General features: G+C 41.0%; 1 long non-coding RNA gene and 1 pseudogene across 2 annotated transcripts; one reads left to right on the forward strand and one right to left on the reverse strand.

Moving 5' to 3' along the window:
* The first annotated feature begins 2,208 nt into the window (after positions 1 to 2,208).
* LOC309858780 (general transcription factor 3C polypeptide 6 pseudogene) lies at positions 2,209 to 4,167 on the forward strand (annotated as a pseudogene). The gene is made up of 2 exons: positions 2,209 to 2,229; positions 3,539 to 4,167. The product of its transcript is annotated as a general transcription factor 3C polypeptide 6 pseudogene (transcript).
* Positions 4,168 to 11,445: 7,278 nt separating this feature from the next.
* Positions 11,446 to 24,103, reverse strand: LOC309859108. The gene is made up of 4 exons (XR_014308547.1): positions 23,935 to 24,103; positions 23,385 to 23,461; positions 21,181 to 21,255; positions 11,446 to 11,484 (listed from the first exon to the last, which is right to left on the reverse strand). It is a non-coding gene; the product is annotated as an uncharacterized lncRNA (long non-coding RNA).
* Between the last annotated feature and the right edge of the window lie 735 nt (positions 24,104 to 24,838).

The following is a 24,838-nucleotide window of genomic DNA, read 5'->3' on the forward strand; positions in this document are numbered from 1 at the left end:
TATCAACACCATCTGAGAATATCTCCATCACCTGGACTTCACCAAGGAGGGTGAGCAGGTACAGCTGCTTTAGAGCAGTGCTACTCAAAGTGGTCTTCGGACCAGCATCATCTGCATTTTGTAGAAATTCAGATTCTCGGGTTCTACCCCTGAGATCTACTCAATCAACATCCCTGATACGTGGGACTAAGTAATCTGGATTTTAATAAACTCTCCACGATTCTTTTGCTCATTAAAGTTTGAGAACCAATGACCTCAAGCATAAGAAACAGATCTATCAGTGTCACCAAGCAACACACATCCTCCTGACTATCTTCACTGCTTTGTTCTTTCTCAATAACCTTTCCTGAAATTGACTCATAGCTAACTCTTCAACAGAGACCCCAGATGGTTATAAACTCAGCTTTTCAGCTAGTTTGGCAAGACAGTGAACTTCAGAACTGAAGTGGACAAAATATAGAGGCAAGTAGAGGGGAGAGAGGGAAAATGTCTTCTGCACGGGGGCAGAGAAGAAGGGCTACAGGGTTCTGTGAGAAGCAAGGCATGTGAAGCCTTGGTGTTACTTGGAAGACCAGCTTTCGAGGTCCGCCTCATCTCACTTGTAACTCAATAACCTTGGACAACTACTTAATACTATTGATGCTCAGTTTCCTCTTTTGTTTATCAGGGATAAACATCCCATGTTGCAGGTTGTTGTCAGGTTCACAAATGATAAGCAACGTGAAATACCTTGGAAATTGTAAAGTCCTGTCCACATTAGGGGGTAACATTATTATCAGAGACCTGGGTGTAGGCAAAAGTTGCCTTTCCTGTGCTTTCCCTCTTCCCTATTCTTACCATGAAATTTCACTTCTTCCCCCAAACCTTCAAAGGCCTCACTTATCAGTCATCAACATACGAAGCAAACTGCCTCCTTGGTCTCCTTTTAAGAGGTATCACTTACACTTCCCTGTTGGAATATTATCTTCCTTATCTCCAGACTGCAGAAATGCATGGTCTACCACCTCTCTAAGTTGGATGGAAAAATCACTTAGATGGAACACGCCAGTCGCAGGGAAGGAAAGAGACTGTGAATGTTCCAAACACTGTTGGGGAAGGCAGCATGACATTTGGGATTCAGAGTAGGAGCCCAAATCCTGACCCTCTCATTAGGAAGAAGAAGAGGTCTTTGGCACTATAAGAATAACATGGCCAAAAGAGAATTCTTGATTTCCCTTTGAAAATCTGTTTTCACCCAAATTTTCCCATCTTAGGAGAGAGTGGCATGTTTTCTCACACCAGAAATCTGAATTACCCTTGATTCCTTTCTTTCCCTCACCTTCCAGGTCTAATTAGTCATGATAAACTCTTGCCTTTAAGCAACTTGCTTAACCTCTTTGAGCATCAGTTCCTTCCTCTGAAAGACGGGGTATAATAATGCATCTTATTTCAGGCTTTCAAGAATTAATTTAGACAGCCTTCTAATCCTTGACCATCCACCCTGTAGAAAGCACCAACAATCTCTCTACAGTGTGAAGTGACACCTCTGAGAGCCATTGCATAAATATTCATGGGACTCAGGCTACATTGCAGGCATTCTATATAGGACATAGCATTGAAAATGACAAGAGGACTCCTGTTCTGCTGAAGTTTATAATCCAGAGGGTGGAAAGGTAGAGGGAGAAACAGACAAAAAAAAAATAGCAAGAAGAATTTCATATCAGAAAATTATCTTAAATCTCTCTTTGGACAACACCTATTCTGATCTGAAGGTGTTGTCCAAAAAGAGACTTAACATAATATGGAATAGAGTAGATATGTGGCTACCTAAAACTGGGTGGTTGGAACTGGCCTCTCTGAAGAGGTCCCATGTAGGCTGAGGTTTGAATAACGAGAAGAAACCAGCCATGTAAACAGGATAAAGAGACAAGTCATTCCAGACCGTGTACAAATGCCTGTCTGCCTGAGTGAAACTTGGAAAGTCCAAGGAATACCAAGCAAGCTAGCACAGCTGGTGCATGTGAGACTCAAGGAGAGAGGTAATGAATAGAGTCAAAGGAGTGGTACAGTCAGATCAAAGAGGGTTTTGCCAACCAAGGAAAGAAGTTTGAATTTGTCTGTTTATTTCTTTGTTTCAATGACAAGAAAGGCCAGGTAATAGTCTTAAGTGGAAGAGTGATTTGGTCTTATTTTCCTTTTTAAAATATCACCCTGAGTGCTTCCGGGGGAATGGATTACAAGAGGACAAGGGTAAAGGAACCAATGAGGACAGTATTTACGATGGTTCAGATAAGAAAAGATGGTGGCGTGGACTGGGGTAAAGACCAGGGAGCTGGAAAAAGTGGACAATTCTGGATATGTTCTGAATATAAAGTCCAGTGGACTTGATAACCAGTTATTCCTAAAAAGTAGACACAAGAAAAAAAACTAAAAAGATCAAGCATAACTCCGTTTCTGGTGTACACTACTATGAAGGTACTTATGGATGGCAAAACCCAGAAAAAGCAAGATTGTAATGAGAAATAGAGTTATACTTTAGCCACATTATTCTTGTGATGCCAGCAGTATGCACGTAGAGATGTCAAGTTGGCATTTAGATATGTCTTGTCTTGAGTTGCAGGGTGTGTTGAGGGCTGGAGGTAAACATTCAGGAATAATTGGAATCCCAGATTCCACCCAAGGACATACTTCTTAAATGTGTTACACATTGATATCCTTCAGACTCTTGGCCAACTTTAGAAAAGTACAGGTGAAAGACATAGCTTCTGCCCTCAAGATACTCTCAATGTCCTGAGGAAAAGGCAGATACACAGAAAATTATATTATACCATTTGTCAGTGCTAGGATGGATGGAGGTGTTATAGGGTGCTAACCATGGCCTTGGGCTCTTCTGGTCCTCATTTCTATCACACAAATTGTCATAGTACCACTTGTCTTGCCAACAGGGCAATAGGCACATTTCAAAGGAAATGATGTAGATAGAAGTGAATGAAAGACACAGAGACTTGCATTATTATTCCTCTGCAAAGAGGGCGAAAGTTGGCATGAAGAGAGTATTCAAAGACTTTCCAGCAAAACACAGGGCTAAGTTCTGGCTGATAGGACTCAAAGGAGCCTGTCTATCTAATCACTGCAGCAGGAAATGTAATTCTTCGCAAAGCCAATGTTGCTGTGAGAGAATTTGCATGAGGTCCAAGATAGGATGTAAAAGTTTCTCTGCTGTTGTTGCAGCTGAGTGATAGCTCCTAAAAAACAGGCACGCCATACTTGGTGGCTGTTTCTTCTATACCAGCTCACCTTTGATCCTTAGCAAAAGTTTAACCTTTAAACTTTCCACCAGTGACATCACATTGTCCAACTGTGAGAACAATGAGCCATGGAGGGAACATGCCCTGTTCAAACTGTGACACTATCCCCTAATAACTGTGGTATGTGACTCTTAGCCTCAGTTTCTGGAATTGTAATATGGTTGTGATAATTATCTTCCAGGTAACTTTAAGGATTTATCAAGACAATGAATGTGTTGTGGAATCATGGCCATGACAGAGAGTGAATCCAGGAGAATGGGGAAGAGGAAATAGGGAAGTTGTTGCTGGTGGAATTGTCCGGAATTATTGATTCAGTCTTTCTATCAAAATGTGAAAATAAATGCAAGATTTGGGGAATTGACACAGACAGTCCCACTTATACAAGTGGGCAGCTGTGTCCTTGCTGGAGAGTATGAAGACACTCTTAGAACCTGTGTTACATTTGAAGCAAATGAACATGGTGATGCAGAAGGCAGTAATACAATAATGCTAAAATATAAACGTCGTACAATGAAGAAGTTCAGCATGACAAGCACTCTTTTGACAGAAAAGAAGGAAGAAGAAGAAAGCCTAGGTGGTATGAAATGGCCACAAATCAAGGACGATGATTTCTGCTGTAGACCCAACATGATTTGTAGCTTTCTGCATGAAAATGAAGATGACGACGTTGTAGCTCTAGCTTCAGATAAATCTTTGGTGTTGGAAGAGCAAGAGATTCAAAGGAAAGATAATTCAAGCCTGAGTTATGAACACAGGAAATCACTGAACTTGGAAGAAAAGAATTCTGGCCCTCTTACTGATATCCCTTCTTTTGAGACGGAAGGTTATTATTTTTTTTATGGAAACTCAAGATACTGCCTTGAAAATCACTCTTAGGTGAAATATTTCTCATAACTAGTAACAAATTTTTTGGAGTTTTTATATAAAATCATTGACCATGTAGATTTCAGTTGTTTACTCTTTTACTAGATTTGTTGATTATACATGCATTTATAATTAGAGCACAGTTTAATGCCAGAGTCATTAAGGACTTAATATGAATTAAATTTTTAAAAATCTGGTATAAATGACTATTGGGACTCTTCTCTGGTAAATCCTTTAAATTGAGAGTTTTATTAAGGTAAGTGTATGAGTTTTTTTTTTTTTATTGTAGCCATTATAAATTACTGCAACCTTAGTGGCTTAAAATGATACAAGTGCAATATCTTATAGTTTTGTAAGTCATATATCTGACATGGGCTGGGCCAAAATCAAGGTGTTGAAGGACTTCATTCTTTTCTGGAGGTTGGGGGTGGGGGACACTCTGTTTCCTTGTTCATCTATTTGTTGGAAGATTTCAATTCTTTGCCACTGAAGCATCAGTGTCCCATTTTCTTCCTGTCCTCTGAGGGCCATTTCCAGCTTCTAGAGACTGCCTACATTCCTTGGCTTATGGTCTTTTTCTCCTCAAAGCCAGTAAATCTCTTTTTCCTCCCACCATCCTATTTCTGACCCATTTTGCTGATTACCTGACCCAGTATCTGTTTTCCTTTTTACTTTGTAACAATCGCAGAATTATTCAGATTAGCCATGGGCCCCTATAGGTGTATATATGTATGTACATGGTCATATGACTAAGTTCTGGTCGGTGACATGGAATTCTAGGTGTTGAGTGGTGGATGCTTCTGGAAAATTTCCTGAAACTTTAAAGCATAAAGGGAGATGAGCCGCTTTTTTTTTCCTCCTGGAACATGGATGTGGTGGCTAGAGCTTCAGCAGGCTTTCGGACTATAAAGAAACTGTGGAAATAGAATCTGTGAGTTGCAGAGCAACAAGATAGAAGATTGGATCCTGATATGATGCTTCCCTGGACTGCCAAGAATAAAGAAGGTTAATAATAAAACCCTTTCTTTTTCTCCCTGGCGAAATGACTTCAAGTTTACCTTTTGGCACTGTTTCTCTGGAAATCTGCTAGAGAACATAATAATAAAATGTCAGCTATGAAGTCAGGCAATATTGTGATTAAAAATGACCCTTTATTGGGGCCCCTGGGTGGCTTAGTTGGTTAAGTGTCTGCTCTTGATCTCAGCTCAGGTCTTGATTTCAGGGTTATGAGTTCAAGCCCTGCATTGGGCTCCATGTGGAGCCTACTTTAAAAAAAAAAAAAAAACAAGACCCCTTATTGGTAAATTGTGTCTAGACCAGGAAGACTACAATAGCTATAAATGTCCTTTGGCAAATATGGACTTCGAACTTACTTAAGCACTGTGTATTGTTTATTTGTTTGTTCATTTGTGTTTTGGGGTAGGCTCTGTGACCAGTGATGGGCTTGGACTCACAGACCTGAGACCAAGAGCCTACTGACTGAGCCAGCCAGGTGCCCCAAGCACTGTGTTACTTATTATGAAGATTCCTGAAAGCTACACTCATGACTGTTTCAAGAGATGATGACTCTTGCAAAGTCTGAAGGTTCTAAGCTAGCCCAGTTTCTGCATCCACCCAAATAATCTTGTTCTTGCACCTGAACTGACACTTGGGCACAGGACTAAAACCTCCTGTTGAAATAAGGCTCACACCATTGTTCTGTTTCCTGTGAAGTTAAGTGAGTCTGGTGCTGGGTTCAGTCCTATAGGCCAATAAAGCCTAATAGGTCCTGTAAGTGTGAACCTCTTTCCAAATCTGTGACTGCCACTGTTGAGGCAGGGAAGGCACTGCCACTACCTGCCTCTGGCCTTTATGTAAAAGAAATAACTTGTCTCTTGTTTAAGTCACTCTGTAATAGCCACACTTAATCCTATTTAATATATTATGCATTTTGAAAAACAGAAAAGTATAAGGAACTAGAATGGAAAATTCTTGAGATTTGTAATCTTGCTAATGATATTGATCTACACTAGTATAGTTCTACCTCCAATTTAATATGATAATAAAGTCTTATATTCTTTTTTTAACTTTATTTTTAATTTTTTATTATGTTATGTTACTTAAAGTCTTATATTCTGAAAAAAAAAAAAAAAGACAATGAAAGCATCTAGCAGAATTAGAATTAGCAGAATCCTTGGTACACATTGAGTGCCCTAAAAATGGAGGAGAAGAATGGCATGCGAGTTTATTCCATCTTTATGCACTCAGGGTAGCCATAAGTCAGTTTCTCAATCTGGATATTGCCACCACCTAGCAGAATGGAGGCTGTATGTAGTGTTTGTGGAATGAAGAAATGGCATGCAGAATAGCTATAAGAAGTCCTTGAAGAACACAATAAGGTACCTCTGGCTAAAAATGCCTTCCTCTATACGAAAGACCCTTTACTTCAGAGCCCAGATGGTGCCCAGAAGTTGGAGAAATCAATTTTATGATTCACAATCTCAATAGCACCTTTGTTCGAGAAGAGAGACATTGATACTCAATGGGAGAAAAAAGAACAGTCCCCGTCACTATATAATTACCGGGGTTTTCCTCCTCCCCTCTAACTAAAGGCAAAGCTTACTTTGACAAAGGGAACACTATAACCTGCTTCTGCTCTGGCAGATTAAAAAAAATATGTCATTTTCAGGTTCCTCTGAACACAATCATCTCATGCAGTAGAGAGACTATTCATTGAAATCAATTCTCTTCACTTTGTAAAAGTTGAGTCACACAAAAAGTCAAGGTTTGCTTAGACTAATATTGCCCAAAGTATGTCAGCTGGAACACTGGATCTGCAGGATGTCAGTAACTATTACCAGCAAGAAAGGGCTCCATAGCACCTCTGTTTGAGAAACAATAGCATAAAAGTAAAAACTTTTAAAGGGTGAAAGTTGAGGAGTTCTGTTAACTGTTGAGTTGTTTCTTCTTCAGTGTGTTATGAGGCAATGTCAGTCTCCAACAGAGGGTGGACTGTGGCCTAATTCACTGGATTCCTAGAGCATCTTAAAGGATTTGCCATACTTTGAGAAACATTGCCTTAACTCAGGGGACAGGACCAGATAACCTTTCCCAGTCCCTCCTGTCCCAGATTAGCTGTTCATTTCCTGCTCTAGAATATTCAACTGGATGCTACCAATAGGTTGAGCATGTTTGCAGACTCTGGGAAATGATCTCTGACAACCTCATGACTCCATTTCTTTTTTCATGTAAGGATTCATTAATTCATCAAACATACATTAGAAATCTGCTATAGATCAGGCACCGTGATTAAGGTAGTGATCTCTCTTGGAAAGAAGATGCTCTTCAATTATTGAAATGAGAGAGGAGAGAAGGGAAACCCAGGTCAGGATGGAGGATTTTAGAATCGGAGAAAGCCCAAGGAGGTCGGAGGAAGTGAAAGAAGAGCTTGTAGCAGATGGATAGGTCAGAGTTCCAATTAACTAATATGTACTTATTGAGAGTTTCCTGTTGCATGTTCTCTTTTAGGTGTCAGGAGTATGATAGTGAACAAGGCAAAAGCCTTGGGGAAAAGAGAAAGTTAGATTTTGCTTTAGATAAACCATTTTGCCTTCCATGTGGAAGGGGTAAGGCCATCGCTGGGATATAGGCACAGTGAACTAGATAAAAATCAGAAAGCCTGACCTGGAGCCATCACAGTGGAGATGTTGAGACATAGATACACCCGGAAAGCTCTTAAGGATACAGAATGGACAGAATGTGATAAATGACTGAATTTAGAGGTTAAATAAGAGATACAAATCCAGAAAAAGTTTTAGGAAATCAGCTTTCAGCAATTAGGTAGAAAGTGGTGCCATTCCATGAGATGGGTAGACCCTGGAAGGACTGTCAGTGCAGGTGTGTGGGTTCAAGGTGTGTGGGGACATTCAAAAGATGTTCCTACTGACATTAATTTTAGCCCAGTGAGATCCTTTTGAACTTCTGGCCTTGAGAACTATAAGAAAATAAATTCTGTATTGTTTGAAATACTAAGATTGTGGTGATTTGTTAGAGCAGCAATAGAAAACTAGTAGAGGTAGTCAGAAAGAACCACAATTCAACTTGGGACAAAAAATGGTGACCCCTAAATGTCCTCTTCTCCGAAGAAGCAAGACATGGGTCAGTGTGCCTTGTCTCCTCTATGCTCAGGGAAAATAAGACTGGCTTCCCATTTTTTGTGGTCTTATACTAAGTACCTCAGCATAGCACAGAAATTAAGATGGCAGAATTCACATACAGTATAATTGCATTCACATGAAGTTAAAAACAGGCAAAACCAATGAACAGTGTGAAAGTAGAGGGAGGTTTTCACTAGGTAGAAGGAGCAGTGGTCGGGAAGGAACATGTGGGGGTCTTCTGGGCATTGGGTACATTCTATTTCTGGACCTGGTGATAACCAGGCTCTCAATGGGATAACACAAGGATTCACAGATTTTTTTTTTCTGTAAAGGGTCATCTAGGAAATATTTAAGATTTGGAAGCCATATGCATCTGTCTTAACCACTCAGCTCTGCCACTGAAGTCCAAAAGCAGCTACTGACAGGTCGTAAATGATGGGTATTGCTGTATTCTAATAAAACCTTGTTTACAATAACAGATGGTAGACTGGAATTGGCCCGTGAGTCACAGTTCGATGACCCCTATGATAGTGTATTGAACTATATATTTATGATCTGTGCACTTCTCCACATGTGTCTCATTGCACAATTTTTTAAAGTTTAAAATGTAATAAACAAACTATAATGGAGGACAGGATTCTGGATTCAAACTGCCTAGATTCAATTCCTGACCCTTCCGCTTAATTACCCTGTGATATCTGTCTGCTTGACTTCTCTGTGTCTCCATCTCCTCATCTACAACCTGGGGACAATAATACTACCTCTTCTGTGAGTATTGCAATGTTGAAAGGAGATCAAATATGTAGTGTTTAAAGCAGTACCTGGTCTATGGGCAGCCTTCAGTCAATATTTGCTGTTACTCTTATTGATGCTCATACCAGTTGTATTCATGTTGGGTCACAGAGCAGCAGCTTCATCATTCTCCTGCCACAATCTTTCAGTGGCTCTCTGTGTTCCTTCAGATTTCTTAAGTGGGTAAGGGAGGCTCATTCAATCCTCTAAGTTGTACCTTGAGCCACACTGAGGCTCCTGGCAACTTGGAACTCCCTCACCACACCATGTTCTTCATGCCCCTGAAATTTGGGGAATACTGTTCTAACTACCTGGGATGGCTATCTTCTTAGCCACTTGGTAATCTCTTACTCTGATCTTCAAATAAATGCCGTCTCCTATAGGAAGCCTCTCGGCCCTCTGTATCATAGATTACTAACCTCAGAACTTGAACACATGTGTCTATTCTTATTTTTCCCATTCCTATCTGTCTGTGTTGGTCAAGAGCCAAGCACACTCTATGCACCCAATGCAGAATGGACTACATATATATGTTCCCTTTTGACTGCAAGCTCTTACTCATCCTATCTCCCCAGCCCTTAGCATAGTACTCAACACTTGGCTAGTGCTCAATCAATATTTGTCGCATGGATGAATGAATTGATTGCTGGAACTAACCCCAAGGCCTAGGCATCCCACAGACAAGTAGAGCCAGATAACAAGAAGCACAGTACCAACCTCAGTGAGCCACATAGAGATTTCCAGCCATCATGAGTTCCAGTTACCAAGGGATAATATTATAAGAGTCTTATCTGTATTTTACACCACAGGGGAAATTCTGTGGATGTTACTATAATTATTGCTCAGATTTTCCAGTCATAACAACAAACAAAATACATGCCCACCATTTCCCAAAGAGTCAGTGAGAGACAAATACCCTACTGAGACAATTATATTGCACATCTGCGGTCCATAATTGTCTACAACTCCCATAGAATCCAAGAACATCACATTAATGCTAGAAAGGACCTCAGAGACCAAATAGTCCACCCCATCATTTTATAGACGAGGGGAAAATAACATGCAGAGTTCTTTTTTCCAGATCATTTTGCTATGGTGCATTTTTCCTGGAATTGATGACATAATATAATTTACAGGTAATATTTTATTTCACTTGTAATCTTACATTTATAGTCTTACAAACATACATACATAGCTGTGGGGAAAATTTACAATTATTTGGAAGAAGTGTTGTTATACAGCCAGGATCTAAAGAGAGAAAGGACCTTGGGTACAATTTTGTCACTTGTCAATAGTGACAGTTCATGACATGGAAATCACTTTCACAGTAATTTCCAAGCAGTGTCATGGTGAGCATAATGCCCACGTCTGAAGGAGAACAGGAGGTTGTAGGAATAAATGCATGAATTGTTTTGTTATATCACAAACCATTGATAGAAAGAAAACAGGTGTTATCAAGAGTACTCATCATTCTTCGGGGAGTTTCCAGGGACATCTACAGATGCCTGCTGTTCTGACCAACGCCTACAACTCTGGAACCTTGTTTTTCATATTCTGAATCATCCCAGTGTGTCTCCTTTCCCTGTTGCCATGAAGAAGTTATAAAAACCCCAAGTAGGACTGCCATGGGCATTTCTTGAAAAGCAAGAGACAAAACCAGATTGGAAATAAGAACCATGTTCTTCATGCTCTTGTTTTGCTGCTTCTTTCATGTCATGTTTCTTTAGTGCCCTGCATAAACCCTGTATCCTAATCAGACCAAGCTTCTTGATTGCCCCATTACCTAATTTAATGGTTCTCACACACCTCCTGAGGCCTGGAATCTCCTCTTGACCATTTCCCTGGTCAACTTGCAATTCGGAAGAATGCATTTCAATTACTTCTCCTGCAAACAGCGCTATTTCACAGCTTCCAGCAAGTGTCTCATCAGTGCTCGTATCTCAGTTCTGAGACACCACAGGTTACTTAAGACAGGGACTAGGTCCTACACCAGTGTCTAGCACAGTAGCAGGCAGTGCAAGTTTGCCAAATGAATGGATGATGCAGTAAAGTTATGGGAAAAACCAGGTTCAAGTAGGATAAGAGTGGGCAATGACATTATATATTCTGCCCAATCATTTTTGGGGAAAAAGTGAGCCAGGTTTCTTTATAAATAAATTTGTTGGAGTCTTCGATGTGCAAATCTGCTTAGTAAATATCCAAGGGGGTGTCTTTCACTAAGTACCTAATAAAGATAGACTTCCTAACTTATTTGTCCATGGAACGCTGCGTGTGTGTGTGTGTGTGTGTGTGTGCACGTGTACGTACGTGTGATGCTTCTGTTACCAACCTCAGAAATTCTGCTCAGGAGATGCAGCTTTAGGACTTCTTCAACTGGACCATTTCCTTAAGGGTGAAACCATTACCTGAAATTATGTTGTTAATCAATGGCTAAGTCATAGATCCCATGTTCAGGGCTATGAGTGCAACCATGAGTGGTTAAGTTGAATTAGACTTAAGGTACCTCTAGTCTATATATATATATATATAAATAAATATATATAAAATAAATAAATCAATATATATATATATATATATATATATTGATTTATTTATTTTCAGAAAAAGAGTATTCATTATTTTTTCACCACCCAGTGCTCCATGCAATCCGTGCCCTCTATAATACCCACCACCTGGTACCCCAACCTCCCACCCCCCCATCACTTCAAACCCCTCAGATGGTTTTTCAGAGTCCATAGTCTCTCATGATTCACCTCCCCTTCCAATTTCCCCCAACTCCCTTCTCCTTTCTTACTCCCCATGTCAAACCTTGCTATTTGTTATGCTCCACAAATAAGTGAAACCATATGATAATTGACTCTCTCTGCTTGACTGATTTCACTCAGCATAATCTCTTCCAGTCCCGTCCATGTTGCTACAAAAGTTGGGTATTCATCCTTTCTGTTGGAGGCATAATACTCCATAGTGTATATGGACCACATCTTCCTTAGCCATTCGTCCGTTGAAGATCATCTGGGTTCTTTCCATAGTTTGGCGACCATGGCCATTGCTGCTATAAACATTGGGGTACAGATGGCCCTTCTTTTCACGACATCTGTATCTTTGGGGTAAATACCCAGGAGTGCAATTGCAGGGTCATAAGGAAGTTCTATTTTTAATTTCTTGAGGAATCTTCACACTGTTCTCCAAAGAGGCTGCACCAACTTGCATTCCCACCAACAGTGTAAGAGGGTTTCCCTTTCTCCACATCCTCTCCAACACATGTTGTTTCCTGTTTTGTTCATTTTGACCATTCTAACTGGTATAAGATGATATCTCAATGTGTTTTTAATTTGAATCTCCCTGAGGGCTAGTGATGATAAACATTTTTTTCATGTGTCTGATAGCCATTTGTATGTCTTGATTGAAGAAGTGTCTGTTCAAAAAATGGGCAGAAGATATGAACCTCTAGTCAACGTTGAGGTCAAAACTCCCACAATGAAAAACTTCTGAAGTTCTGCAAAACCTACTTGGACTTCTGACCCAGAGACATCTTGCATATTTTCCTTAAAAATAATTAAGTAAATGGCCATGCCAAGTTGCCTAGCTTTTATTTTTTTCATCTCTAGGTAAGTAACAGGTGCCAGAAATAGCTTCTCACCATTACATTGTGTGACATATCATGCAGTATAGTATGGATAAGGAGCAGAAAAACTGATAAAAACTTTTGAAACTGATAATTTTCCCACAAATGATATTTTTGTAGGGATAATATTCTTGCCAATGATTTTATTTATGCTTGTTGTGAATCTCCTAGGTATTATATGAATGAATAAGGTAAAAAGGCAATGTGATTCAGAAATTAATCCCCAAACCATTTACTGATCATTTCCTATGTGCTGGTTGTTGAAGGTACAATAGTCCAGTTCTAGAAGCTGAAAAAAAAAAATCTATCAAGGAGATTACTGTTCTTCTGCAAAGACAAATCATAATTTAAAAGAAAAACAGCTACCAAGGAATGTCTTGCAGTTTAAAAAGCCTGGTATATGGTAGATGCTCAATAAATGTTGAGTGAATTAGCAAATGAATGCACAATGAACTAACATGGACAGCATTTGAATGCATGTCTGGACATAGCAGGATAGGGCTACACGAAGAACTGAGAATGAAGAGGGACCTTGCAAATGGGATCCCTCAAATGGACATGTTCTAGAGGCATGGGGAGAATAGGTGAAAAGCTTAAGTGAGTAGGATAGCAGAAGGAGAGAGCTTTTAAGGGCAAAGACTGGACATGTCTGACAGGAGCATGGAGTTTGGGTTGGGACACAGCTTTCATGTTGGACAGTTATACTGGGAAAAGATTTAGAAGAACATTAAATGCCATGTTATGGACCCAAAATTTTATCCTGAAGGTAAAAGGAAGCACAGAAAGAAGCTTTGACCTAAGGAGTGATAGATGTAGGTTTGTTTTTTGGAAGACAGTTGCCTTGTCATAGATCACAAGGATGGAAATATCCATTTGTTAAATATTGAATGAAAGGACCCCTCTCAAATCAGAAGTCCTTGGGAATATAGGTACATGTCAATGCTTCAGGATTCTGTACAGGCAAGGAATTGAGTAGACAATGCTGGAGAGAAGCAACCCTGACATAAGACAGACTGATTTTTCAGTCTCTACCACTGAAGAGCTGTGAGGTTTAGGGCAAGTTACTTAACCTTGCCAAACTTCAGTTTCCTCCACTGCAAAATGGGAATAAGGTTGATGGTCAAGATTAAAATAGATGATGAATGTCAACTGTCTTACAAAGTACCTGATTCATAGTAAATAGTCAAAACTTGATCTATTAACATAAAACTTGAAATCTCAATTGACATCTCATCCTCTCAAATGGCTCTTGTAAGAAGATAATGGATTAGTGAATCAGCTTTGAAGATGTTACTCCCTCAGTCTCCCTTCCTGTGAGATTATAGAACATGTGTTGAGGGAATGTTGAAAGTCAGAATTAATATTTGGTTTCTTCCATTAATATTTTTGCTGTATTTGAGCATGCATAATTGCATGCCGCAGGGATTTAAATTTTTGTGACATCAAAGGCCTATTTGTGCCCAGCCTACTTCTTGGTATCTTAACTCAGTTTCCATTTCCGTGTGACGGAAGTTAGAGAAAGACAATGCCAACTCATTCTCAATGTCCTGCTTTAGAGATTCGTCCAAAGACACACAGCCACCAGCCAATGGAGAAGCAGGTCCTAGAATGTAGGTTCTCCCTTTCCCAGACTGGTGTCCACTCACATCCACAAAATGGGCTTTTTTCACGCCTACTAAAGTGTGCCAACCAAGCAGTGATATAATATGAGAACAGGTACTGAAGCAGCCACTTGAAGAGGTACAGGAACGCATAGGTGCTTCCTGGCATGTGGCAAATATGTAGTGTTCACTTTCCAAATGAGTCAGATACACATTCTTATGGCTTCATTCCATTTTTGCATGAAATACAAAAAATCTTTTCAGCAACCCACATGCAAATATTTGAAATGGTGCTTTTCAGCTCGCAACATCTTCCCTGAACCTTCTAATCAAACAACCGGAATCGGTGTGGAAACAGCATAGAAAGCTTTTGTAATTTTGTATCAGAAATTTCCAAGCTGTGTGCCACCTCGTCAGGGGATCTCATCCTGAAATCAGTACTTCCCCAGCTGACACTGAAGACTCTGCTCTGAAAGGACAGCCCCACGTTGCAGAGTACATGCCTAAATATAGATCATATAGGCACCCCTCTCGATCCCTATTAGCTGAAATCATCAAACACGGGCCCAAAGTAACACTCAATGAGTTGGTCTTGGTTTGGAGTCAGAAGTTACGTCTGGCCTCATGACTTTGCAAGTGCCCATAAAAATAAGGAATTATTCCATAAATAGAATGCCATTTTATGAAGGCCTCATGATGCTGTTACTGACACTAAACACTGAAGCTAGTTCAAAGTGCACCTCCTACTTCAAAACTCAACTTAAATGTCCTCTTGGTAAGACCTTCCCTGCCTAGCCCCTTTCTTCCCAAACTGCTCTGCAAGTGCTCCTCCATTCTAATAGTTTGCGTGTTTTACTGAATGTTGATGTGTTAACACATTGCTACCACCCAAAGCTGTAGTTCATGTGGAGGTAGGAATTGTCAGATTCTCTTTTCTGGAGGCCAAGGAGCATCCAGCTTTGGGGAAGTCCCCACTCTTTGGGTGTTGGAGCAGATGAGGCAGTCAGACATAGCAGACACTGCACAAAGGATAAGTGGATGAATGCACCTCAGACTTAAAGAGGGTCACCACAACAGTACTAAGGTCCAAACAGCATCAGTGTTAGTTCTAAAAAGGAGTGCAAATCCGGAGGGAAAAAGATAGGACTAGATATAGAAGATAAGTGATATGGAAGGTAAGGAAGTGAAGTATGAAGCGGAATGAGGTAGAAAAGCTAGGACAGAGGCAGGATGGGTAGAAGAACACGAGAATATTTCCAGGGACTGTAAGCTCTCTTGTAATGGCTTAGGGGCCAATGTAAAGGAGAGGCTGGACTGAAGACAGCCCCTTTCTACATCTCTTGCTTTCGACACACTGCCCGAAACAAAGCAGTTGCTGTTAACTGTTTACGAAATAAACAAATGAATGAATCATAGAGTCTTGTAAGAGTTGATCTACATATTCCAATAATCTGTGTCTCAAAGAGTAATTTGGCCATCCTCTCTTTTAACATTTTTCGTAGGCTGACTTGTTTGCAAGTTATGTATCTATGAGTCCCTCCCAATCAATGATTACCCCAAAGGAACGGTCACAAAGTCCTAGAAAAAATCAGACTATCCTGCACAGGGTAAGCACTCCTTAAATACCTGTGAGGTTGCATGGAATAATACCAAATTTAGATGAATTGCTTTTCAACACAAATTGGTTTAGTGGCCCCCCCCAAAAAAGAGTTTATTTTTAGATGAAGGATAAAAATAGAGACATAAAAAATGAATAAGCACATGAAATGATACTCAACATCACTAGTCATTAGGGAAATGCAAATAAAAATCACAATGAGACTTCACATCATTAACATGAATATTATAAAGAGAGACAAAAACAAAGACCATAAAGAAAAAAAAATCCAAAAAATAACAAGTGTCAGTGGGGATGCAGAAAAATTAGAACTCTGTATGTTACCAATGGGAACATAAAATGGCATAGCTGCTGTGGAAAACAATATGGTAATTTCTCAAAAAGTTCAAAATAGAATTACCGTAGGAACCAGCAATTCCACTCCTGGGTATATACCCAAAAGAATTTAAAACAAGTACTGGAAGAGATATTTGTGCACACATGTTCATAGCAGCATTATTTGTGATAACCAAAGGGTGGAAATAGTAACCCAAGTGTCGGTCAACAGATAAATGCATAAACAAAATGAGGCGAACATACAATGGGATATTATTCAGCCCTAAAAAGGAAAGAAATTCTGACACATGCTACAACATGGATGAACCTTATAGATCTTACATTAAGTTAAAGAAGTCACTAAAGGACAAGTATTATATGAGTCTACTTATTTGAGGTACCCAAAGTGTTCAAATTCCTAGAGACAGAAAGCAGGTTGTCAGGGGGTGAAAACAGTAAAGAATAATGAGCTATTGTTTAATGGTACAGACTTTCAGTTTCAGAAGATGACGAAAGTTCCAGAGATGGATGATGGTGATGCTTGTACAACAATGTTAATGTACTTAATGCCCTTGAACTACACACTTAAAAATACCTAAAATGGTAATTTTATGTGATGTGCTTTTACCATAATAAATATATATAACCCATTAGCAAGACTTTATTTTTTTAACAAATTATTTAGACCTTTATTTTTTTTTAATTTTACTTTTTCAGTGTTCCAAGAGTTATTGTTTATGCACCACACCCAGAGCTCCATGTAATTTGTGCCCTCCTTAATACCTACCAGCAGGTAAGATTTTAAAAAATTGATTAATCGCTAACTTCCTAGAGGTTTACCATTTTAGATATCTCTCTTTTTATCAATTTTAGAAAAAAAATGACTAAGGAGCACCAAAAAACATACAACCACATACACAAACACCTCAACCACAAACACAAACAACAGTATTTTATAGCAAGGCTTTTTTTGTAAGCCAGATTGCTGACTCTAGTAATAGAAGCTAGAATGACATACCTCCAAGTCCTCTCAAGGAGTTAGCTTCCAAACGAGCAGGCAGGCTCTAGTCCCTCTCCATTGCAAAGGACTCACTCCTTCAGCCCCTTCCACATCCTTTGAGAATCGTGGACTCAGAGCAGAAATAAGACTTTCTGTGAAGTATTCTGGTCTCTGAGAGAAAAGAGAAGTTTCTCTTCCTCTCTTATAATAGACTCTCCTTCAGTAAAACTCACTCACAAGCAAAGGGAAGGTAGAGAAACCTCTTACAGCTCACCTGCCCACACAGAATCTTGATGGACGTTGCATATATCACAATTAGATATCTGGCTCTGCCCCCAGACAATCCTGGATACAGGGCCCAGATCCTCGGTTCAGATCTACCCAAGAATTCAGAGAAGATCTGTGCTTTTTTTTTTTTTTTTAAAGATTTTATTTATTTGTTTGACAGACAGAGATCACAAGTAGCCAGAGAGAGAGGCAGGCAGAGAGAGAGAGTGGGGGAAGCAGACTCCCTGCTGAGCAGAGAGCCCGATGTGGGGCTCGATCCCAGGACCCTGGGATCATCACCTGAGCTGAAAGCAGAGGCTTTTTAACCCACAGAGCCACCCAGGCGCCCAAGATCTGTGCTTTTGATCAGCAGGTTTAACGAACAAATAAATCAGCACACAGAACTGGAGACTGGAAAGAAGGGCCCTAAAGTCCCTGATTCCTTCAGAGGCTTCCCCTCCCCTTACCAAGTCCAGGTCAAGTGTCACCTTGTCCCTGAGCCCTTCTCCCATTACTCAAGTCCTTGGGGATTTCTTCTTTCCTAATTCTTAAATAATGGACTTAGATGTCCTTCAGAAAGGTTTATAAAATAGAGTCTCTTTACACCTTTTTTTTTTTTTTTTTTGAGTCCTTGCACTATGTGGTATTTGGTCCTCAATTACGCAGTGATGTGATTAAAGCTTACTGCCCTGTCTTCTTTTCCCCATCCACTTGACACCAACTGCATCTCAGGATATTCTCAGGAATACTGAAGTACTTCAACAATAGCTTTATTGGGTAGGAAGACAATCTCTGCAATAACACTGTCTTTCAGCAGATCTTGGTACATAGTAAATGCTCAGTAAATGTCTGTGAACTGGCCATCTTGTGAAATCCAGAAGTAGTAATAGCTCTGAATATCTCTTCTGTGTCCATTAATCAAGTAAGAGGCAAAAGAAGGATTCTCAGGAACCAACTCCCAGAGTGGAAGCGATTCATGGGCTTGCAATTCTGAGGGTCAGAATTGTAGATGACTTTGACATAATTGACCAACACAGTCCCTATTCTAAAAGGAAAATTAAGTCCAAAGAAAGACAAGGGTTGGTCCAAGGTCACACAATGAGTTAGTGATAGCCCTAAGCCCGGAGCCTAAGTCTCAACTATGGGATAGGTGAGGAATCTAGACAAAGAGTTGGAAATAGTCCATTTGAAAATGTCTTTCTATGATATCAGAGAAAATTTCTCACTGAGCTTTTGCACTGGGGACATTGTACATTGACAGGGCTATATCCTGCTTTTTACAAAGTTTCCATCTAAAATCACCGTAATTCCAGAAAAAAAAATAAAATATGTTCAAAAGTCACAGAAAGCGGAAGAGAAGTGGAGACCCCCATCCCCCACAGTATGGTATGGTAATTTCACTCCCTTACAAATTATTAAAAATATTTCTCTTATTCAAGTAACTTCTACTGAGCACCTATAAGATGCCAAGTGCCATGTTAGGTCGAGGGATCCAGCAATGAATTAGGCAAGGTCTCTGTGCTTGAGAAGTGCTGAAGATAGGCAAACAAGTAATCTCTAATCTACTGTGGTAGGCACAATGACAGATGTTTATAACGTGCCTCAAATATTTTCAGATAGGCAGAGAGGAGGCATAAAATAAATATTTGTTGAATGAATGAATGGACTAATTAATTAGACTTTGCCTGAGTTGTTTAAGGAAAGCTTTATAGAAGATTTACATTGACTCTGGGCCTTTATTCATTCATTTCAAGTGATCATTTATCCAGGTATGAGCCCATGATTTGTGACTAGGCACTGTGATAATAAGCTCCAGATACAGGGATGAAAAAAGCAAGGCCCTTGAACTTAATCATAGATCAGTGTAACAACTAACATTTTATTCTAGATGTCTTGTTCTAATCTCTGTGTGTTCCATTAAAATGTCAGTTCTCTGAAGACAGGATCATTCTCTTTCTCTCTGCCATATTTGAAACACCTAGAACAGCACCTAGTACCCGGTGCTTTCATAAACACTGAATGCCTGACTGAATGAGCAGGTGGGTAGTACATCGACAATGCTGTGGGATCACAGAGAAGCAGCATCTTGTCAGCAACATCTCAGGAGCACAAAGAGGAAGAAGAATCCAAGAAAGAAGAAAGAAGGACCAGGTAGGAAGAAAATGAGAAGAATGCATCATTGTAAGAGCCAATGGAGGGGAGAGCTTCCAAAAGGAAGAAGTGATAGACTCGTCTTTCTCCAAGATCATTTTGATGAACCCCCTTGGGCCCCAGGACCAGGACTTAGATGGGACAAGCCTGGAGCCTCCGGCATGAACTCTGAGGAAGCACTATCAGGGTCTTTCCAGTGTAGGGTCAGCTCCTGAAAGCAGCACTTCCTCAAATTCTGCATCCTCCGTGACTCATTCATCCCAGTTCATTGAGCTTAGCACTGGACTAGGTGCTAGGCCTCTAACTGTCAGTAAAACAGAGTCCCTGGCCTCAAGAAATGCAAGATAATCATAGACAGACATAAGTGATTGCAATTATTACAATGCAGAAGGTGAGTTCTGAAGGTACAAGCAGAAGGAGCACGGGGAAATCAGGCAAAGAGGGTCTCCGTCAAAGCACAGGCACAGAAAAGGGGCTGAGTGCTTGAGCTGAGACTATGGGACAATCACAAACTCACAGAAGGAGATGGAGGAGCAGCATTCTGGGCAAAGGATTGGAATCCACAAAGACATGGCTTGAAAGTACATAAAGTGTTTTGACATGGTGATGTGTGATAGCTTCAAGGGAAGGGAGACAGGCAGTATGTGAGGTTAGGAATGTGGGTTCCCATTATGTGTCCTTTTAGACCAGAACTCCATCTTTATTTTTACAGTTATATTAGTATCTGGGGCCGTTTTCCTTGGAAATAGGGTGCTGCCGAAATTAATTGGGAGGCCATCAATCTGTTGGTCCTGCCTGGTCCTGGCCTCCCAGAGAACAGGGAGGAGGCCCCAACTGAGCCTTTGCTGCAGTCAGATGTATTTTTAGCCCCAGCAGAAAATAACAGCAGTGTGCATTTAATAAAAATATCAAGCCCTGGGAATGATCTAGTGCCAGTGCTGGAGCAATCAGGGACAGAATATGTTTCCAATTGAATTACTACTGTGGTCATAGTTATAAAAAGAGAGAGGGAGGAGAAAAATGTTAGGCTGGTCAGTTTCTCGGGAGCATTTAATCTCGGTTCGCTCTAATGTTAACGTTGGAAGACACATGAGCCAACTCTGCCCTTAGGAGTTATTTCAGGGGGACTGGCCAATACCGCAGCTTGCAGGCAAAGCTGGGCAGCCCTGCTGCCTGACGTTTCCTTCTTTTCTGTTTTCTTCCCTCCCACCTCCCCCTCTGAGTTTTGGCTTCCGCTTGTTCTGCTCACAAGCTGATGAGGCACAGTGTGAATAATTACGACGAGGGTAAATTTAGATTCTGACGAGGCTGAGGGATGTGGGCTCTGAAGCTGGGCTCCAAGAGCAGAGGAGCTACTGTAACACCAGAGAGAGCCTCAGGGGTCCTGAGCACTACACTTCCCATTTTGCTTCTAGAAAAGGAAGATTCCTTTGTTGAGATTTTCCCGATCTAATCACTATTTCACTCTGTCGGTTCCCTCACACCCTTCACCATGCCCTCTAGTAAAATATCATGGTTACTCACCAACACCTTTGGGGGCGTCCTTTGTGCCAGGCACTGGCTGAGTGATTACAGACATTATGTCCTTGCATCCTCACACTGACATGAAAAAACAGAAAGCATGAGCTCTCAGCGACTGGGGAGGAGGATGGCATTAGGACAGATTCAGTCACTTTCCAAAGGTCACCTTGCTAGTAAGTGGGAGAACCTGGATTTGGGTTCATTTGAAAAGTCATCTCCTGCTCTGCCCATGGTGTGACCCTGAGCTCCCAATTTGACCCACGTCTCTGGAACACTGGGCAGCTTCACACCCCCATATGTTACACATGCTGCTCACTCCCTGACATACCCTCCCACCCATTTTCCTAGAATTATCTCCTAGAACATCTTATTTTTTGTCCACATCCCTGTGGTATGTATCATTCTTAGTATTCGTTACAATTACTATTACATATTCAAGTCATATTGTATGCCAGGCATTATTCTAAGTGCTTTACATGTATCATCTGATTTAATTACTGCAACATTCTTACAACGAAGTTACTATTTTTATACCCTTTTCATAGAAGGGAAACTGATGCCTAACAGGATTCTTGGACTCACCCAAGCTTACAGGACTGGTAAGTGGTAGAACTGGAAAAATAACTCTCCTTAATTGAGTAATTACCCTGTGACAGTCACTGGACTTAGCCCTGGACACTATCATCACACGTAATCTTCACACCAATTGTGAGGTAGCATTTTTAACCCATTTTACAGGTAAGAAGGCTCAGGCTCAGGAGAAATTCCAAGTTAACTTGACCAAGGTCACAGAGCCAGGATGGGAGCTCAGGTCTGAAAAACGTCCAAGCCCCTTGCTCTTATGCATAGCACTGAGCTGCTTCCTTATCTGTCCTCTAAAGGAAGTGTCCCTGCTTCAGAGACAAGATGCATTATTCCTCTCCCACTCCTGGCACTGGTGCCCTGGTGCACAATGGGCCTGCAGTAAATGCTAGATAAGAGAATGAATAAACCCAGGGCATTAGCAGCCCATTTTGAACGTGATGTGTTAAAATGCACTGGGAGGAAAAAGTCAGAGTGGACAAGCTTGTGAAGGAGAATCTTAGGACAGAGGACACTCTCAGGGCATGTAATTCCTGACAGCTGTTCCAGGCTGTCACATCAGAGCCACATGAAGAGAGGTCAACGCTGCCCCCCTGGGGTCCCTCACTCCCTTCCCCTACCTGTCAGAGCTAGAAGACTGTCACAAGGCCCTGACTCCAAGCCCAGGCTGTCTGTGGCACCCGATGATAATGGCCGCGGCTCTTGGTTCTTCTCAGTGCTTCCTGGTGTCCAGCTGCCCATACAGCCATCCCTCCCAGTGCCCCTTCCCAGCTGCTCTGCATCCTGCCTGTGGTCAGAAAGCCATAAGACCTTTTGGAATAAAAGGTCAAAGAGCTGAATATGGATTTGCCCAGGGAGCTCCCAAGAGCAGATGGTGGCATCCCCAAATGCATGGCTGCCTCTTCCTCACACCTGTCAGGTTTTGCCTCTCCTGCCTCTCTGCTAGGAGAGCTGTGTAGAGAAGCCTCTGAGACAAAGAGAGCTGGATTCCAAACTGCCTCTGTCACTGCTTAGTCAGTAGATCTTGGACAAGACATTAATCTCAATGAGCCTCCACATCCCCATCAGTAAAATGGGTATAACATCTCTGAATTACGGACTGCTCAGACTGTCAGATGACTTCACGAATGAGAGGTAGGAGAGTACAAAGTTTAAGAAATGCTCTTTGCAGTAAAGGTAGAACTTCAGATCCACCTCAGGTGACCCACTGCCTCAGCTTGTCCAGGACTGAGAGATGTCCAGGATGTGAGACTTTGAGTGAGAAGCCTGGGAAATTTCAAGACAAACCAGCAGGAGTTGGTTGCCCCAGTCATCTACCACACAATAAAGTGGGATAATAAGTGCTTCTTCCTTACAGGATGGCCACGGGATTCTGTGAAAATGCACATAAAGTGCATGTTCTCATTTGCTTCTGTTCACTACACCTCCCCCCGGTCTACCCATTGATCACAGTGCTGTTTTCTAAACATGCTGTTCAACCGGGCAGATGATAGCTAAAGGAAACCCACACTGCCCTTGCTTAAACCTGAAAAGTTCTCCTCCCAGGACGAGTGACTGCTGAGTGGTCCCCAGGTGTCCCCAGAAACAGATTTCTGTGATGCTAAATTTAAGCTGACTTCACTCACCTGCTTCATGCCAATCTGGTATTTTGCAGCTGTTGGCTGGGAGAATGCTCACTTAATGGAATGACTCAGGCCTTGAGCTGAGAGAATAAAAACAATAAACCAGTCGGCCTTTCAAGTTGCTCCCAAGAAAGATGGGTGGTTGTACAGCATCACTCATGGGTAGAATTCATGTCATCCATCCTGCTAAAAATGGATGGCCACGAGGCCCAGAGCCTCGCACACAGAAAAAGCTCAAGAAGAACATCCTTAAATATGTTGACTTTGAACTTTGGTTGACAACCTCATTTGAAATAATAAGGATTAATCATACTCTTATTTCAAATGTATTTGCCCACAGATATCTTTATTAACATATCTTTTCCCCAAATGGTCAGAGGACAGCCCAGAAAGCTCTTACTTTAAAATCATGACACCTGCTTACAAATTTCCATTCCACACCCCCCACACACACACTACCCTTGTTTTATGCTTGCTTGGATCTTGTATAAGTCACTTACCCTCTGACCCTCAGTTTCTTTCCTGTAAAGTGGAAACAATAATGTTTGCTCACCTACCTCACAGGACTTCATTAGGACCCCAAATCCTCAGTGTGGTAATCCTAGACACATGTTGTCCTGGGTACACATGTTGGAGCCATTTATCACGATCCGTATTTCCTACTCATACCAGCAATTTCATCAAGTGCTCACCTCCTCCACCTTTACTTCTCTCCTCCATATGCACCTAAAATCAGTCAGAAAGACCATAGAACAAGAATAGAAGGGGGGGTCTATGGATCAGACAAGCTGGGTTCAAATCTAAGTTCCATCACTTATTGGCTACTCCCCTGAGTCTTCCCTGTCTGTACAATGAAGATTGTAACATCTATCTTACGGAGTGTGAGCCATCCCACTAAAGATGGGCTCCCAGCAGAACCAAGGTTCCAACCAGAACTCTAGCCCCCCACAAAGCAGTTATGTGAACTTGAGCAGGTTAACTACCATAGGACTGATGGAATAATTCAGGAACCTCATTGTCATGTCCTAGGCAAGCAACTCCTGTGTGGTGGAACCTTGATTTTGACCTCATATTGAATATATGCATTAATTATCTCCTACATGCTTAGCACACTGCAACGCATCAGAATGGATAAAAAGATGTGGCAAGCACAAAGTGTCCTGCTACTGTACAGCTTAGGATCTAACTGGGAAATTATGTACATAGAGAATATGTATACTTAAGCTAGGCAACAACCCCAAGGAACTCTGAACCATAGAAGGATAAGATCTAGAATATTCTCTGAGGTCAACTTTCCAGGTGAAGAAATTAAGATAAATACCTTGCTTTGATGACTAGTACATCCTACAGCTAACATAAGCAAACATGACGGAAAGAAAATAATGATAATAAAAATAATAAATAATCACAGTCACAGTAGTTAACACCTATGGCAGGCCCATCATGTGCTAGGCATT

Source organism: Mustela nivalis (assembly GCF_964662115.1).
Source record: "Mustela nivalis genome assembly, chromosome: 2".
Taxonomy (NCBI): domain Eukaryota; kingdom Metazoa; phylum Chordata; class Mammalia; order Carnivora; family Mustelidae; genus Mustela; species Mustela nivalis.